Source organism: Lissotriton vulgaris, chromosome 3_1, assembly GCF_964263255.1.
Source record: "Lissotriton vulgaris chromosome 3_1, aLisVul1.2, whole genome shotgun sequence".
In the NCBI taxonomy this organism is placed as follows: Eukaryota; Metazoa; Chordata; class Amphibia; order Caudata; family Salamandridae; genus Lissotriton; species Lissotriton vulgaris.
In genome coordinates, this window is record NC_141689.1 from 1352441140 (window position 1) to 1352460148 (window position 19009).

Sequence of the window (19009 nt, forward strand, 5' to 3'; positions counted from 1 at the left end):
GATGTGTTAGCAGGCATGTTTTATTTTGAAGTGTGGCCGAGGAGGTGTACATGCCCTAGGGTCCGCCACCTTCCTAGGGCAGTAATCTTTAAAATAGGATTGCCGTGAGGGCAGGGACCTCCTAGCTCTGGGGGTTACCACTTTTTGGGGCTTTTTAATGTTGGGAGGGGGTAGCACTGATTCCGTCCTCGAGCTCTTGATTGTTCTGGGGACCACCATGTCTCAGGGCCGACTCCTGCAGTGTCCCGGGGTATGTACCCCCTGGACACTGCTGTTTGGTATGGTAGGGCGGGAATGTCGTGGCTTCCACTTTAGCACAGCAAACCGGTTTCCTATTTGAAAGGGAGAGCAAGTTAAGCTGCTGTGTCTTTCAAGTAGGAATTAGATTGCTTTTCGTTAGAGAGCAGCATATAAACAGTTCTCTCTGAGAAAGCAATGCCGGCTCTCGAAGGATGTGGGGAGACGACTGGGACCGTGTGGGCATTGGTTTTCCCCACACGGTTCCTAATGATATTTCTTGAATCCCGGGGAATGGGTTCATTCGCAGCTCCTTAAACATTCGTACATATAGTCTTTGCAAAATTCTTTTTTGTGTTGGGGAACAGAGTATTAGTCCAGTGAGTTTGTCATGCATGTATGTTTTTTTCTTTTTCTTTACTTGTATTACATTTTATTTACAGTATTTTTCTACGTCTCTTCAGAATGAGTTCCACAGCGTAGCGTCTGTGGCAGTGTTGTTTTTTGTTTGCCTCTCTCCACCCTAATCGACAACGTAATGGGGGCACTGCTGTTGTCTCTGTTTTAAGTTTGCAACACAGTAGGTAGGATAAATAAAGCACTTGACACAATGTAGAGTGGCACTATTTATTGTATTTAATTTTCCAATGTTTTTAAAATAGAATATACTCATGTACAAAATATTGTTTTATTTGAAAAATAAATATTTAATATAATTTTCTTGAATCACCACATGAGCTGATATTATAGTAAAGATAAAAAGAAGTGTTTATGTACAAGGAGCTACAACAGAAGAAATTCAGTATGGAAAATCAATAACACAATTTGAACACATTTTCGAAATTAGTAACAGTGTCATAGAAGAGCTGAATATACTTTTTAAAAGTAGCGAGAATGAAGAGGAAGATATAAATGCTGGAGATATTAGCTGTGATTTCCTAGATTAAAGGTTAGATGTTGATTTTCTGGAAGAATTACATGACATTGAGTATGATTATATGAGTTTTGAAATTGATAATGAGGTATATGAAATACATGATGACATTATTTTAGGTCTATTAAGTTATGAGATGTTATAAGAAAACATTTATTAAAATTGCTGTAAGTGTGCAAATTAACCAGTGCCTTTAGCCGGAGAAGTAGTTACAACAAAAAGGCACGATGCAGGGCCTTGATGTTCAATCAGAATGTGATATTGAAGAATAATTGATAATACCATTCAAGAAAGGCAGAAAGTGTGCAATTTAAGCACTGCTTTCGGCTGAGGTAGTTCATACTAATTAGAAGATAATGTGAAAAAAGTAATGTTGAGCATAGTGATGCTCCTGATGCATGCATTTTATTAGGTCGATAGACTGTTCCTCGTAATACAAAACTTCATCACAATAAATGCATAGAATGTTAATTTCACCGAAATGAGTATTAATTTGTGGGTGTGGATTGCTTGCTGAATATGCTGCAGCAGTAGGTGGGTTCTCTCTGTAAATGAATAGGAGGACATTTTTCTGTGTTAGGCTCTATACGAATAATAGCATGAAATGGATGGACACATTTAATAAGAATAGACTCATAGGTATTTAAATCCATCAGTTCAGAAGGAATTATTACGAAGTCTACATTATTATGCACAGCACTAGGAGGCATTTTGTTCTTATCTAATTTGTTATAAAAATATTTAGAAATATGCTGAGTAGAATGCAATTCAAAATAATTCTGTGATAAATAAGTTGCGAAATGTTTCGTCATTATTATTTTCCTTTTTAAATACAGATGAACAGTACTGGTTTGATTTTTATAACGAGTTTGTTTAAAACAAATGGAATAATAATTTGGTGTTTTGGTGTTAGTGAAATCACCTACAACTTTGTAATATGTTGCTCACAATTATCTACAGTACAACATTGTACATTCTGTTCCACATTTTCTTCTATTAAGATCTCAGTTTCTGCACGGTTTTCCTGAGGACCAAAGTAACTAAGCTGAATTTCTTTAGAGACATTTGTTACATCTGATACAGATACACGGAAAAGAGTACTATTCAATTTTTTTAACATTAGTGCTGGAATTTTTGCGTAATACAATGTTCTGATTAATTTTCTAATTTGAGTATGATGAACTGGTAACATTCTGAATTGGTGAAAAACACTTTGGCATACTTTTTTAGAAAGACAAGGCACGCAATGACTTTGCAAATCAGTATTTTCGCTCACTCTGCCAGAGTCTAGTACATGCCACATCCTAATCTTTTGTTTAACACTTTTGTTATTATACTTAGGTAAAAAGTTGCATTAAAAAAATTAATAGATTCTTAACTTACAGTATAAATACTACTACAATTGAAAGTGTTCACTGGAGTTTTAGAACATGTCCCTAAAAGTTCCTCAGGTAACACTTCTTTTGCATTTCTAGGAATAATTTTGTGTTTCACAATAGCACAACCATTTCTAACCTCATAGGTACGAATACTAGTGTCATCTGTATGCAAACCATTACTCTGAAGATAACTTGTCAATTAAAAAAAGTCTTAGAACTTGATCTATCGTTCCATTCTCCTAAGAAAAATGTCTGAAAAATTATGTGTTAGTTTCTCTTTTCAATTTACTTTTGGCCTTCATTAAAGGGATCGATTAATGCAATTTAGTCACAGTTAACAGAATGTGTGGACACAGTACAATTGTCTGTCTTAAATAAAGCAAAGCTACATTCAATGTTGTCCTTAGTGTACATGGAAAGATGAATTAAAGTTGTTGATCCTCTTGTCCGTAGTGTAGGTCGAAGGCAGGAGTTGACATAGAAATGGAGGAATGCTTTTTGTCTCTTTTTTAATACAAAATCTGAAGATATACAGTAGAAACCTCTATATTTTAAGAAATGAAGGCTGAATTTCCTAATGTACAAACTGTAAGGAAATGTGATGACATTGTGAAATTGTCTGTTTTAAATAAATCAAGATTGTATTGAATGTGTTTTGTACTACTGGCGGTATTGGTATCTAGTTGTGAACTCTAGTGAGCGCAGAATTTATTGAAGGCTCTTCTTTGTAGACGTAATAGAAATTTACCTGCAAGTGAATTGAAGGTGTCAACCCTGCTGTTCGTAATGTATATCGAAGGTACTAATCGATACAAATATTGATGAATGCTATTTTGTACAGTTAACAGAATGTGAGGACATAGTATAATTGTCTCTGCCTTAAGGAAAGCAAGGCTGAATACAATGCTGTTCTCAATGTAGAGGGAAAGCTGAATGCAAGTTGTGTACCCTACTGTCTGTAGGTTAGATTGAAGGCAGTTGTTGATACAAAGATTCAAGAATGTTATTTAGTTGCAGATAACAGAATTTGAGGTCACAGCAGAATTGTGTTTGGGTTAAGGAAAGCAAGGTTGAATACAATGCTGTCCTTAATGTAGAAGGAAAGCTCAATTGAAGTTGTGAACTGAACTGTCCGTAGTGTAGATTGTAGGTATTTGTTGACACAAAGGTCGATGAATGCCATTTAGTCATAGATAATAGAATTTCAGAATACAGTATAATTGTGTGTGCCTTAAGGAAAGCAAGGCTAAATGCATTGCTGTCCTTAATGTAGAAAGAAAGTTGAATGAAGTTGTGAACCCTGTTGTCTGCAGTGTAGATTGGTGGTGAATCGCTGATCTCTGGTGTTAGGACGCCTTTCGGAGACCTGACCTGCCTGCCAGAACTTTGTTTCTATTCGTGGGGAAACTGGACTGTGTTTCACTGAGGGTGCGGGACTGCGAGTTCCAGTGGACAGTGCGCGAAGCCTATCAGGTGCACCTGTGACTCTTCTCGCCCCCAACCTCCCCCATTATAAGCAACGCCTACTACTGCGCAAGCGGCACGCGCGCAGGACGGCGCTGGGCGAAGCCTGGGCCAAGGGCGGGCCCGTTTTTGCCCGTTCTTGACCGGTCTAGACCGGACCGGGCCCTCCCTCTTGCTTTGGTCATTGGACTTTACCTACTAACTCTGTAAACCATAGCTGGGCACGAAACGCGGAGTAAGTCTTCGACAGTCGGAGGGTCAACAGTAGGGGGTATGGACATTTTTTTACTCAGAGCTAACACCCTCATTGACACTGAAATATCTGTTCTGGAAAAACGTTTGTCACAGGAAATTTCGGCAAATAAAAGATCTTCCCTGGGAACTATTGCTAACGCCAAAACGCCAGATAGGAATCTGGATACTGTTTCTGCAGTGCCATGTGTGGCAGGCCAAAACATTATTCCCGAAGGGGATGAGCATGTTATGCAGGACTTGGACATTTTATTCAATTAAATTTTGCCTGAAATTAATCTAATTCTCGATAATCATGCATCTACATCCTCTGATCATGGTGTTACATTTAATAATACCTTGTCACTGGGGGTCAAAGAAGGGGCTATCCCTAAAAGAAAGAGGGCTTATAATAAGAAAGATGGACGCAAGGCAAAACTAGCAAAGCTACAACATGATAGTAACTCCCCATCTACACCAACAGGGGGGGAAAATAGCTTCTACAAAAGGGTCAGTTGTTCTAACTTCACCCCCTTCTGTTACCCAGCCCGGCAACGCCCTATCAATTGAAAGCTTGGGAGCATTATTTAAATCTATTTTATTCTCCCTAGAAGCTAAAATGGAGCAAATCGAACTTAGATTGTCAAATATTGAGAAGGTTACATCTGCCCTATTAGCGAACACAAGTATGACCAGCAAGCCGAGTGTAGCCTCCATCCCTGTATCCCAAACCGGGGGGTTTCCCACCTTAGTAGACGGAGGGGCTGAAATCCATAACTGTAGACCCTCTGGTCTTCCAGGCTCTAACCCTGTGAACCAGGTACCATCAAAGCAGACACCTGCTCCCCTATTGGGGGGTAGTAGTGTCCAGGGGAAAACCGATGACGGTCAACTAGGACCACCGGCATCAGTAAATGAGTGTAGAGCTACCACATCACTCTTACCAGACCTTCCACCTGAAGCAAATCACTTTATGGTGGTCCTGGCGGGAGCACCCGCTTTAGAAGAGGGGGAAGAAGACACTTTTAGCTCCCTAAAAACAAGGTAGTCAGGTGGCTAAACTGGAATAGACCACTGCCGGCCCATTTACATAATGAAATCATCATGGTAAGAAGGGTGCCTTGGTTGGATAAGACAGTTAAGACCATAAAAGGGCACTGTATAACAGCCAACTTTAGAGACCCCAGAACTGTCTCCCATATCTGTGCTGGTTTTAATAGATCATTTGACTCCACCATCCAGACCCTACCACTGTCCTTCTTTTTCCCACCTAATTGTATGACCTATGGAAGAGGAAGGGACGACTGGATAAGGGTTGAGCGGAGGGGAAGAAATAGAAGATTTGATGTAAGACCAGTTCCCATGCCTTTGAATGCTCCCTTCTGCGATTATAACCGGTTCAGTTGTCTCGATGCAGTAGACTGACTACCCACTGCTGCCCAGCCATCACCAATGGAGGGAACTCCTGATATGAGCAAAGAAATAATGGATGGAAGTGTTGAGCCCCCCGGAAATTACCCTGTGGAGTACTTGCCAGTGGTTGTAGTTCCCTCGGGTATAATTCATCTATTGGCCCCTACCACTACTAACTCCTTGTAGTATTTACCAGCGGTTGTAGTTTAACCGGGTATAATTCACCCATCGGTCTCCACTACTAATAATTCTAAGGAGCACTTGCCAGCAAATTTAGTACCCCCAAGAGATCCCCTGGTCACGGAGGATGTCCCTTGCAAAATTGGATATAAACTAGTGAGCTGGAATATCGCCGGCTGGCGACAAAAGGAAGAGACTCTTGGTTGGAGGGAGTCTATTATTAATTATGACATACTCTGCCTCCAAGAGACGTGGTCTACGGCCGAGATACATTTTGATGGATTTGTGTCCTATGATTGTTTAGCGCAAGAATCTACCATGGGCAGGGCAAAAGGTGGGTTGGTGATTCTACTGTCTGTTAACACCTTCGACACTCATGACGAGCTCAGCTCGTCATGCAGTGTACTGATGGTACACTGATGACGAGCTGAGCTCGTCATGAAACCATTATTTTGGATCTTCCCCAGCACAGCAGGGGAAAATGCCTAGCATCGATGTGGTTAATTTTCCGGTTCAAGTAAAATTCCATACCACCATCGGATTCCACTCACAAGTATTATGGTTGGAGCAATGTGGGGGTCGAGAAATTTTGCTAATTAACCATTATAACAATGTGTTTGATTCCTCTAGCTTCTGTGTTGTTAATGATCTAGAGACTGCTGTCATGAAAATCGGAAGGGCTATCCATACCCCATTTGACATTATATGGGGAGGGGATTTTAACATTCGTACATGCCCCTTCTCATTAACAAACGCATGTGGTTTTGATGGGGCAAACGGGGAGGACAGGGCTCATTTTGTTCACACTACATATGGTGACTCCCTTAATACATTTATGCTCAAATTAGATCTGTTAATCCATCAGCCAGCAGACGACAGTGAGGGCAATATTGTACCGACTTTTGTAGGGAGGAATTCAGCTTCTGTTATTGATTATCTGTAGGTTTCAGATAAAATTAGCCCTCTTTGTGCTATACCAGAAATAGTTGATGTAGGCCTTAGTGACCATAATGCCATTACTATGCTGACATCTATTTGGGGGATGAAGACACCAGTCAATCGAGGGACTGTTGCTGAAATAATACCCTGCAGACAGAATGGTATTAGGATCAAATGGTGCGGTGATAACTCTGAAAAATTGCTGCGTAAAATTGTGGTAGGTAGTTTCCAAGAGCTGCAACGTTACTTAGACGGTGATGCAGTAACATCATGTACTGTTGCTGAATTTGAGAAACTAAATGATATCATTAAAAGGACTCTAACCATTACCAATGCCAATAATCGAGGGCTACCGTAGGTTGGTTTGACAGGGCATGCACGAAGTCCCTACAAGAGTTAAAGAAAGCACTCTCAAACCACCCTAGGGACAGGGAAGCTGTTAAACTTCTTAGGGCAACCTATAAACATCACCCGAACCGTAGAAAGCAGGAGTTAAGGGAGGAGGCGTGGGAGAATCTGTCAAAAGCGGCGGAGTTGCGGGACAGCAGGCTTTTTTGGAGTACCGTTAATAGCCCTTTCCTCCAAAAAGAGGAATTCCCTGTATTATCTGCCCAGGTCAGCGAGGATAGTTGGGTTCAATACTTCACCGGAATCTTTGACCCGGGCGGGGAGGACACCTTATGTTCCGGTGCTGAAGCCATTGGCCCAAAGTTACCCCTCAATATTACAATGCTTGAGGTAGATAACGCTATCCGGAATAGTAAGGGAGGGAAGGCCCCAGGACCAGACGGGGTCCCAGTTGACCTGTATAAAACGGATCTATCATTATGGAGCCCCCTTCTGACACAGGTTTTTAATGCGTCTGTCAAGGAAAGCACTCTATCCACATGGGGTGAGTCCATAATTTTACCAATCTATAAGCAGGGAGATAGAGGAGAGGCTAAGAACTACCGCCCTATCTCCCTTCTAGATTCATCCCTAAAAATAATGAGCAGGGTGCTCTTATTGCATTTGGAAGAGTGGGCAGAGGATAACGGTATCCTTGCGGATTCCCAATTCGGATTCCGCAAGGGCCTTGGTACTATTGAGCAGTGTATTAATTAAGACTTAATCATTGGCAAATACACTAGAGCCAAGTAGGGCTCTTTATTCCTCTGCTTCGCAGATCTTACCAGCGCATTCGATCTGGTGGATCATGCTCTATTGTGGTCCACATTGCTTGACTTGGGCGCCCCTGCTGCAATTATCTATTTCCTGGCCAGATTATACAATAAGCTGTCAGCTCAGATTCGTTTCGGCCAAGCGGGGGAATGTACCAAGAAGATTAAGGTCAAATCAGGGATTAGGCAAGGCTGTGTTCTAGCCCGCTGCTTTTTTCCCTTTTTATAAATGCTATGGACTCCGAGCTGAAGATGGTCAAAGCCTATGCACCGCTAGTTGACGGACAAGCGATTCCGGTACTGCTTTATGCAGACGACACTGTTCTATTATCTAGAACACCAGTAGGTCTGAAGAGACTAATGAATAGTTTTTTCGATGTTATAAAGGGGAGGAAACTAAAAATTAATAATTCTAAAACTTTTATTATGGCATGTGGGAAAAAGGTGAAAAAGTTGAGATCATTCCAGTTTAGGGATCAAAGAATTGAAGTGGTGGATAAATTCTGCTACTTAGGAATTACTTTCAGTAGCAGTGGTACATTGGCACCAGAGATCCTTAATATTAAGGCTAAGATGGGTAAGGGGGCCTCAGGGGTTTTTAGATTTGCTTCTAAATTAGGCAGTCGCCGTACACATGATATGTTAAATGTTTACCGACATAGATGTGCTTCAGTGGCACTCTACGGTTCGGGTGTCTGGGGACATTGCCAACATGGGGATTTGCAAGTAGCCGAAAATGACTTTTTAAAGAGGCTTCTTTGCCTCCCAACTTCGGCTTCAAATGAGTTGGTTCATAAAGAGGTGGGGTTGGAATATTTGACTGATTTAACAGGATTGAGGCCCCTAATGGCTTGGAGGTCTATCTGGGCCAAGGATGAAATAGGCTTCACTAATAATTAACAACTGCCTCCGCCTGGATAAATTTAGTCAGATCCCATGGCTTAAATATGTTTTGACTTCACATAGAGACGTGTTTGATCTGGACGTTTTTGTGGACCCAGTAAGTGCCATTAACATTTCAAAACAGGAGATCAAACATGTCTATCTGGGGGTTAAAGCAAAATTGCGTAGTGAAGCCAGCAGCCAGTTTACAACACATTTATTTTACCATTCTAATAACCTGGCAGGCTATGGCTTTTCAAAGTACCTAAAAGTGGTCACCAAGCAATCTCACCAGTATGTCCTTACTAGATTGAGATTAGACATTGTTCATAACCTGGTGGCTTTCCCCCTGATGAAAAAGCATACGTCATTCCCTTGTCCATGCGACGGAACCTCCAAACAGAGCACTTTTTGCTTATCTGCCCCCTGTATTTGCATCTCCGTATTGCTTATCTTAAACCCCTTTTTAAGAAATACTCTGTGTCCACTGTTAAAACTGCTGTGAGGTTTTTATTTGCACTTGATGTGCCTGATGTCTGTTTTTTTACTGCGACTTTTATTCTAAAATCAGTGTCCGCCAGGAAAAGAATGGAATTTATAACCTAACTGTGAATATACCCTTTCCTGTATATTTTGCTGCTATGCCGATTGTTATTCCTCCCCTTGTTGTAATTGTACTGAATCTCTCATTTTGTAAATGTTTTAACAATTTTTTACTGGATATGTATGTAATATTTTGTGTGCTTTTATGATTGTTTACTGAATGATCGAATAAAGCTTTTGAACTGAACTGTCTGCAGTGTAGATCGAAGGTAGTTGTTGGCAGAAAGATCGGTGAATGCAAGTTGTCAACTCAATTGTCCGCAGTGTAGATTGAAGGTAGTTGTTGACGGAAAGATTGAATAATGCTATTTAGTTACAGATAACAGAATCTGAGTATATAGAATTGTATTTGTGATAAGGAAAACAGTGTTGAATGTAATGCGGTCCTTAATGTAGAAGGAAAGCTGAATTGAAGTTGTGAACTCTGCTGTCTGCAGTGTAGATTGATCGCAGTTGTTGAGACAAAGATTGAAGAATGCTATTTAGTTACAGATAACAGAATCTGAGGACATAGAATTGTATTTGTGATAAGGAAAACAGTGTTGAATGTAATGCGGTCCTTAATGTAGAAGGAAAGCTCAATTGAAATTGTGAACTCTGCTGTCTGCAGTGTAGATTGAAGGCAGTTGTTGAGACAAATATTGTACATTGCTATTTAGTTTCAGATAACAGAATCTGAGGACAGAGTAGATTTGTATCTATGATAAGGAAAACAGTGTTGAATGTAATGCAGTCCTTAATGTAGAAGGAAAGGTGAATTGAAGTTGTGAACCCTGCTGTCTGCAGTGTAGATCGAAGGTAGTTGTTGACAGAAAGATTGGTCAATGCAAGTTGTCAACCCAGTTGTCCGCAGTGTAGATTGAAAGTAGTTGTTGACAGAAAGATTGAAGAATGCTATTTAGTTACAGATGACAGAATCTGAGGACATAGAATTGTATTTGTGATAAGGAAAACAGTGTTAAATGTAATGCGGTCCTTAATGTAGAAGGAAAGCTCAATTGAAGTTGTGAACTCTGCTGTCTTCAATGTAGATTGAAGGCAGTTATTGAGATAAAGATTGAAGATTGCTATTTAGTTACAGATAACAAAATCTGAGGACAGATTAGAATTTTATCTGTGATAAGGAAAACAGTGTTGAATGTAATGCGGTCCTTAATGTAGAAGGAAAGGTGCATTGAAGTTGTGAACCCTGCTGGCTGCAGTGTAGATCGAAGGTAGCTGTTGACAGAAAGATCGGTGAATTCAAGTTGTCAACCCAGTTGTCCGCAGTGTAGATTGAAGGTAGTTGTTGACAGAAAGATTGAAGAATGCTATTTAGTTACAGATAACAGAATCTGAGGACATAGAATTGTATTTGTGATAAGGAAAACAGTGTTAAATGTAATGTGGTCCTTAATGTAGAAGGAAAGCTCAATTGAAGTTGTGAACTCTGCTGTCTGCAGTGTAGATTGAAGGTAGTTGTTGACACAAAGATTGAAGAATGCTATTTAGTAACAGATAACAGAATTTGAGGTCACAGTAGATTTGTCTCTGCCTTAAGGAAAGTAAGGCTTAATGCAATGCTGTACTTAATATAGAAGGAAAGCTGAATTCAAGTTGTGAACTGAGCTGTCTGCAATGTAGAGTGAAGGCAGTAGTTAACACAAAGATTGAAGAATGCTATTTAGTTGCAGATAACAGAATTTGAGGTCACTGTAGAATTGTCTCTGGCTTAAGGAAAGCAAGGCTGAATACAATGCTGTCCGTAATGTAGAAGGAAAGCTACATTGAAGGCGTGAACGCAGCTGTCCGTAGTTTAGATTGAAGGCAGTTGTTGACACAAAGGTCAATGAATGCCATTTAGTCACAGATAATCGAATCTCAGGATACAGTATAATTGTGTGTGCCTTAAGGAAAGCAAGGTTAAATGTAATGCTGTCCTTAATGTAGAAGGAAAGTTGAATTCAAGTTGTGAACTTGGCTGTCCACAGTGTAAATCGAGGTAGTTGTTGCCAGAAAGATCGGTCAATGCAAGTTGTGAACCCTGCTGTCTGTAGCGTAGATTGAATAATTGATAATCCCAGGTAAGAAATGCAGGAATTGTGCATCTAAAGTAACAAAGTTCTGTGGAGTTTGCGATGAGGAGTGGTCGAAGCAGGACGCATTGGTAACAAAGTCTTTATAATCAAGTTTTCAAATAAATATTGGTTGTTTATTTACAGAAGTAAGTTGAAGTATATCTCTAAAAAGTTTGATATATATTTTTTTCTAATTAAGTCATCTCATTCAATATGGTGATGTGGTGATTTGTGGTGCACTGAGTTAGTAATGTTTGGCGCCGAGGTTGAATATACCCAGTGATGATGTGTGGTTGGGCGGGGTACAGTAATTGAAGTAATGTGTTATGTCGATTGAATTCTGCATGAATTCCATTTAAAAGGTACAGTATGTCTCACTGTGAAATAAAACTGTTCACTCTTTTTTGTGATGATTTATGGTGCAGTGAGTAAGTAGTATGTTTGGCACTGAGCTTGTATGTTCCCTGTTCAGTGTATATTGAAGGTAGTTGTTAACAGACATAGACAAATGGTATTTGTCACTTATTTAAAGAAAATCTGAAGACATACAGTAGAAGCATCTCTAAATTAAATAAATGAAGACTGACTTTCCTATTCTTCAAACTGTAAGGAAATGTGAGGACATTGTGAAATTGTCTATGTTTTAAATAAATTAAGATTGTATTGAATTTTTTCTGTAGTGCTGGTGGTGTTGGTATCTAGTTGTAAACTCTACTGAGCGCAGAATTGATTGAAGGCACTTCTGAGGACACATAGTGAGGAGAAATTTACATGGAAAACTGAATTGAAGTTGGGAACCCTGCTGTCTGTAATGTAGATCGAAGGTACTAATCCATACAAACATTGATGCATGCTATTTTGTACAGTTAACCGAATTTGAAGACAGAGTACAATTGTGTCTGCCTTAAGTAAAGCAAAGCTGAAAAGAATGCTGTATTTAATGTAGAAGGAAAAATGAATTAAAATTGTGAACCGAGCTGTCTGTAGTGTAGATTGAAGGCAGTTGTTCACACAAAGATCGATGAATGCTATTTAGTGACAGATAAGAGAATCGGAGGACACAGCATAATTGTCTGTCTTAAATAAATTGAGAGTAATATGTCATACTCTGTTTTAAGAATCTTTTGCATTTTTAAATGCACTAAGGCAAGCATTAAGTTTGATGCCATGCTTACGTCATCAATATTGAGAACTTTAATTTTCTTTCAGAGTCTTCACAACAAGCATCTCCAGATAGCTTTTGGTATTGTAATTTGTTGTCATACTCCAGAGGTAGATTAAGTAAAAGATGTAATGTAGTATTGGAAATGTTAATATTTGGTCATATTTTGAATATATGGAATTTATTACAAATATGTGACAAGTATATGATGATAGTTATGGATGTATTCTATAAGATATAAGAATTGGAAAAAAGAGTGAACATAGCAAAGAAGTTTTACAGATACAATTACTTTGCAATTTGTTTGCAAATGAAAATATTGTTTCTGAGTTTGTAGCTATTTTTAGAATGATTGATAACCCTTGTTAAGAAATGCAGCTAGTGTGCAAATTTCGAACTGCCTTCGGCTGGGCTAGTAGCTACAACGAAAATGCTCGATAAAGGGTCTAGACTTCGAATCAGAATATGAAATTGAAGAATAATTGATAATCCCAGCGAAAAAAGGCAACAAGTAGGTGTGTGTATGTGTGGATGATGTATCAATTGAGTGGAAGATGAATAAGGTAAACAATAAGAAAGGGTGCAGATGTGCAAAGTACCCACTGCCTTGTCAGGGAAGTTGTTCTTTAGATATTCAGCTCATTACACAGACTGTGCGTGGCAAGAAAGGATTAAAGTGTGGAAATTAACCTTTACGACGCTCATGACGAGAAGAGCTCGTCATGAGCCACGGCGCTTCGGTGCTCATGACCAGCTCAGCTCGTCATGGCCTGTGGAACGCTCAGGTGCGGGGAGAATTCCCCCTCTGGGCTGAACTTTCCACGGAGCCAATGCACCTGTGATGAGCTGAGCTCGTCATGAGCACAGGAGCACTGTAGCCCCCCTCCCCCCAGCACAGCGGAGGAATAACCCCCGCAGCGAAGGGGTTAACCACTGCTATTTAAGGGAAGGTAGTTACGAAGAAGGCTGAATAAAGCGTCTGTACTTTGAATTTGGATTATAAGAATACAAATTCATAACCCCTGCGAATAAAGGCAGCAAGTGCAACATTTTCAACTTTCTTCTGTTGGGGTAGTATCTACATAAAAAAAATCTTAGCAGAGATACTGAAGATAAATTTGGATTCAAAGCTGAATTTAAGTTGTGAACTCTGGTGTTCACAGTGTAGATTGAAGGCAGTTGTTGACAGAAAGATTGATGAATGGTATTTCATTACAGTTAAGTGAATCAGAGGACACAGTACAATTGTCTCGGTTATAAAAAAAACAAAGTTGGATTTAATGGTGTTCTTAGTGTAGATAGAAAGGTAAATTGAAGTTGTGAACCCTGCTGTCCGTAGTGTAGATTGAAGGCTCTAGTGAGCACAGTTATAGATGAATGCTATTTGTCACATTCTTTTACAAAATCGAAGACATAGGGGTCCATTAGGATGACGGGCGGACTTTGCCCGTCCGTCATCCCATCGTAAATCGGGACTGCCCGCCATAAGGGCGGGGGTCCCGGGGTTGCTATTAGGATGTGCCCGCCACAGTGGCGGGCACATCCTGTATTTTCAGCATTGTGGCGGGCGGTGCTCTCTGCACCGCCCGCCACAATGCTGAAAATGCACTTTCACATTGTCATTTACAAAGCAGCAGGCACCGCGTGGTTCCTGCCGCTTTGTAAATGACAATGAAGGGGGGTACCACAGGTACCCCCCATGTGCACCCCTCACCTGTACATCACTCTGGGGGCCCGCCCGGGGCCCCCAGAGTGAAGACCGCATGTGCACCCCCCACCTGTACTTCACGCAGGGGGCCCCCAGAGTGAAGACCGCATGCCTTTCCATGGCGGCATCGCCGCCGCGGAAAGGCACTGTAAACCAGACATCATAATATGGCTGGTGGTGTCTATTAGACACCGCCACCATATTATTCCTTTTCCGCCCCAGGCGCAAGGCGACTGGGGCGGAAAAGCGGCGGACGGTCTTTCCGTCCGCCATGGTCCCCCCGCCATCCTAATATGTTGGGGGGGAAATCTGGTTATGATATCGGGCGGATTGCCTCCGCCAGGCTGGCGGTGGTTACCGCCAGCCTGGCGGAGGCAATCCGCCCGATATCATAATGGACACCATAGAATCCATTAGTCTGTACCTTCAATAAACAAGGTTGGATTCAATTTTTTCTGTAGTAGTGGTTCTACTGGTATGAAGTTTTGAACTCTATTGACCACAGAATATATTGGAGGCAGCTCTTGGCTCAGATAGTGAAGACAAATGTAGATTGAAAGATGAATTGACGTTGTGAACACTGCTGTCTGTGGTGTAGATTGAATGAAGAATCAGTTAAATTCTGGATGAATATGGATATGTGGTGATGGTAGGAGGCAGCGGTTACCAAGACTTCATGTGTGTGTGACAGCTGTACAATATTGTTAATTTAGTGTGTGTGAATGCAGCACTGATAAGTGGTGGAATGAGTTAGAGGCATGTGAAGCAAGTACGTTTTGTGGAGTCTGTAATTATCCATGATCGAAGCAGGATGTGTTGGTAGCAAAGTCTTTAAAATTTAGTTTTCCAATAAATATTGGTTGTCGATTCACAGAAGTTAAGTTGAAGTATATCTCCATAAAGTAGGCTATTTTTTTCCAAATACGTCATACCATAATTGTCTCTGCTTTAAGGAAAGTAAGGCTGGATTCAATGCTGTCCTTAATGTAGAAGGAAGTTGAATTCAAGTTGTGAAACCAGCTGTCCATAGTGTAGGTTGAAGGCAGTTGTTCACACAAAGATTGAAGAATGCTATTTAGTCACAGATAACAGAACCTGGGGACACAGTATATTTGTCTCTGCCTTAAGGAAAGCAAGGCTGAATACAATGGTGTCCTTAATGTAGAAGGAAAGCTGAATTCAAGTTGTGAACCCAGCTGTCTGCAGTGTAAATTGAAGGCAGTTGTTGACAGAAAGATCGATGAAAGCTATTTAGTCACTGTTTGCATAACCCGAGGACACAGTATAATTTGTTAACCATAGACCATACTGGCTCTTTTTTAATATTGGTAGACTTTTATTAAGCTTTTTATTATACATGAACGGCAGGAAGTGCGCAAATTACCCACTGCTATTGATGAGTAATAGTTACGAAGAAGGCTCAATAAAGGGCCTGCACTTTGAATTTTAAGAAAAATAATTGATAAGGCCAGCTAAGAAAGGCAGGAAGTGCGCCATTTTCCCACTGCCTTCTGGCAGTGCAGTATCTACATGAAAAAGGCTTGATAAAGGGACTTGAGTTTGAATCAGAATATGAAATTCAAGAGTATTTGATAATCCCAGCCAAGAAAGGCAGGAAGAGTGCAAATTTCGCACTGCCATCGGCTGGGTTAGTAGCTATAACAACAAGCATTTGCAATGCAATAGGTCTTGCATTAATTAAGTTTGAGCTATTGGCACTGCTAAATATTGCAACATCAATTGCAACAAAAGTCTATAATTTGTAGGCCACAAAAAGTGTATTTATTTTTGTAGCAATGGTGGCATGCTGCACTTTAGATGAATATGTTTAAAAGTAAAATGGGTCATACTGCGATTGCTTCAATAGTTAATTGTGGATGCGTTAACAATTGATATGTGCACTGATGGCTGGTGGGGTGTGTGCCTGTAGAAATTGTGCACTGATGGCTGGTGGTGTGTGTGCCTGGTGGAAGTGTGCACTGCCGGCTGGTGGTGTGTGTGCCTGGTAGAAGCGTACACTGACAGCTGGTGGTGTGTGTGTCTGGTGGAAGTGTACACTGATGGCTGGTTGTGTGTGCCTGGTGAAAGCGTGCACTGACGGCTGGTGGGGTGTGCCTGGTGAAAGCGTGCACTGACGGCTGGTGGTGTGCGCCTGGTGGAAGCGTGCAATGACGACTGATGGTGTCTGTGTCTGGTGAAATTGTGCACTGACGGTGTGGTTATGTGTCTGGTTGTATGTGTGGTTGCGGGTGTGGGTGTGGTTAGGGTGTGGGTGTGGTGGTGTGGTGGTGTGGGTGTGGTGGTGTGGTTGTGTGTGTGGTTGTGTGTGTGTGGTTGTGTGTGTGGTTGTGTGTGTGTGTGGTTGTGTGTGTGGTTGTGTTTGTGGTTGTATGTGTGTGGTTGTATCTATGGTTGTGTGTGGTTGTGGGTGTGGTTGTGTGTGTGGTTGTAGGTGTGGTTGTGGGTGTGGTTGTGGGTGTGGTGGTGTGGGTGTGGTTGTGTGTGTGGTTGTGTGTGTGGTTGTGGTTGTGTGTGGTTGTGTGTGTGGTTGTGTGTGTGGTTGTGTGTGTGGTTGTATGTGTGTGGTTGTATATGTGTGGTTGTGTCTAAATGTCATACTCCATAGTGTTGCTTGCCCTTACAAATCTTCGCGCCGGGAAACCCTTTGTGGGTAGCTGTTGCTCGCAATAAATGCAATAAATAAATAAATAAAATTGTGTGTGCGGTTGTGTGTGCGGTTGTGTGTGTGTGGTTGTATGTTGGACATATTGTAAGTGCCTGTGGAGTGTTGCCAACTGTGGGGGCAGGGAGTATCACAGACGGAAGCCCTCGAGCATCGCCCAGCCACAGTAGCACCCCCGAGATTGAACACAATAGCGAGGCTTTGTTATCAGTGGGGAAAGTGCACACAGGACAGGACACGTAGGACAGTGCACAGAGGTGGTGCACCCAGGGCAGTGCACACGGGACGTGCACACAGGGCAGTACACATGCGACAGTGTTCAGAGGTGGTGCATTCAGGGTAGTGCACGCAGGACCATGCACACAGGAAGGTACACAGGACGATGCACTCATGATGTTACACACATACTGTTGCACACAAGCCAGTGCACACAGGACAATGAACACAGGAGGGTGCACATGGGGCGGCTGGTGTGCAGCTCTTGCGACTGACCGGCTGCATGCGAGCTAAATGTACCACATCTGAAGTGTGACTGGGGAAGAGGAGGTGGGCGGTGAGCACGGGGCCAAGGTTGTGTGTCTTACACTGAATAACGTTGCCTCCAAGATGAAGCATTCTACCTTTTAATGTGCTAATTACTGACTCACTTATAAGAGAGATTGAAAGAAACTGCTTAGTCCGCTTTAGCCAGAAATGTAGAGACTAAAAATTGTGCCCCCACCTACGCAGACACACAACGGAAAGGTGCTGCAAGCAAAGCCAATAAGTCTCGCATTTGGGGCCTAAAAAGTGTTTAGCTAGAGTTATTGGTTTAGCCAATATGTTTAAGCTGTAAGGGCTGAGACACTGTTAAGTAGCCCAGCAAGTCCTAATTCAATAAACAAAAACAATCCTAGTAAAAAACAGTGTGCTTCTCCTGTAAGTATTCCATTGCTTGAGTACATTTTATTAATTAATTATAAATAAATTCCTATCACACTATCATGCCAGCTAAGCACAGTCCGAAGTATGTATTGAAAATAAACTGTAAATGCAATCAGCAGTGTGTGTTTATTTCCAGAAATCGTTTCTTATATAAAAATTCCAATGGTTGGGCATGTGTAGTTCTACAATATAAATACATTTAGAAACCTCAATCCTGTCAGCTAAGCACTTTCACAAACATATATTTAAAATAAATCACAGTATTCAAATGGCCCTCTAGCAACTGGAGGAGATACCGTGATATTACGTGTGAAAAGCTGAACGGGCTGGCACAACGTCAGTGGCACAACAAGTTCTGCTTTATGTGGAGTAAATGCCATAATTATACTAGCCTTTTGCAAATTTTGCGCAAAGTATACAGTATGCTAAAATGCAAACAATGTACCATCCACTGACAGCATGCCAGCCCTTTGAGCGTTTCAGACAGACATAATATGTACTCCTTTTGATAAAACAAGCTTAGACGAGGTGTAAACATATAAAATGTGGTGCTGTTCATTAAAATGAAACCATGTCGCACTACACCCCATTTAACATCTGGTGAAATATGAAATTAGAGAGGTCATAAGAAATCGAAGGGCTTTAACAGTCAATGCCTCACAAAACAAGTTGCAGTGAATTGCTTTTGAAGGACAGGCAGCGCTGGGAGGAGGGCTGATTCTGCGGAGCGCGGGAAGTGGCAGAGGGGGACAGAGCATTCCTTTGAAGTCTGAAGGTCTCAGCGGGTCTGATGCGATGATGCGAGGCGGCTGGGGGGAGCAAATGGTAAGAGCGCGTGCACGGAAATATGCACTGTCAGTAATCCGCCTGCCAAAGCCCTTGGTTTCAAGAGTTTTTTCAACTGCTATAAACTCGCCTATTAATCCCTGCGGGATATAATAGGCGAGCCCTAAAAAGGTTCGATAAAGGGCCTGCATTTTGAATATGGATATGAAATAGAAGAATAGTTGTTAACCATAGCCAAGAAAGGTAGAAAGTAGGTGTGTGTGTGTA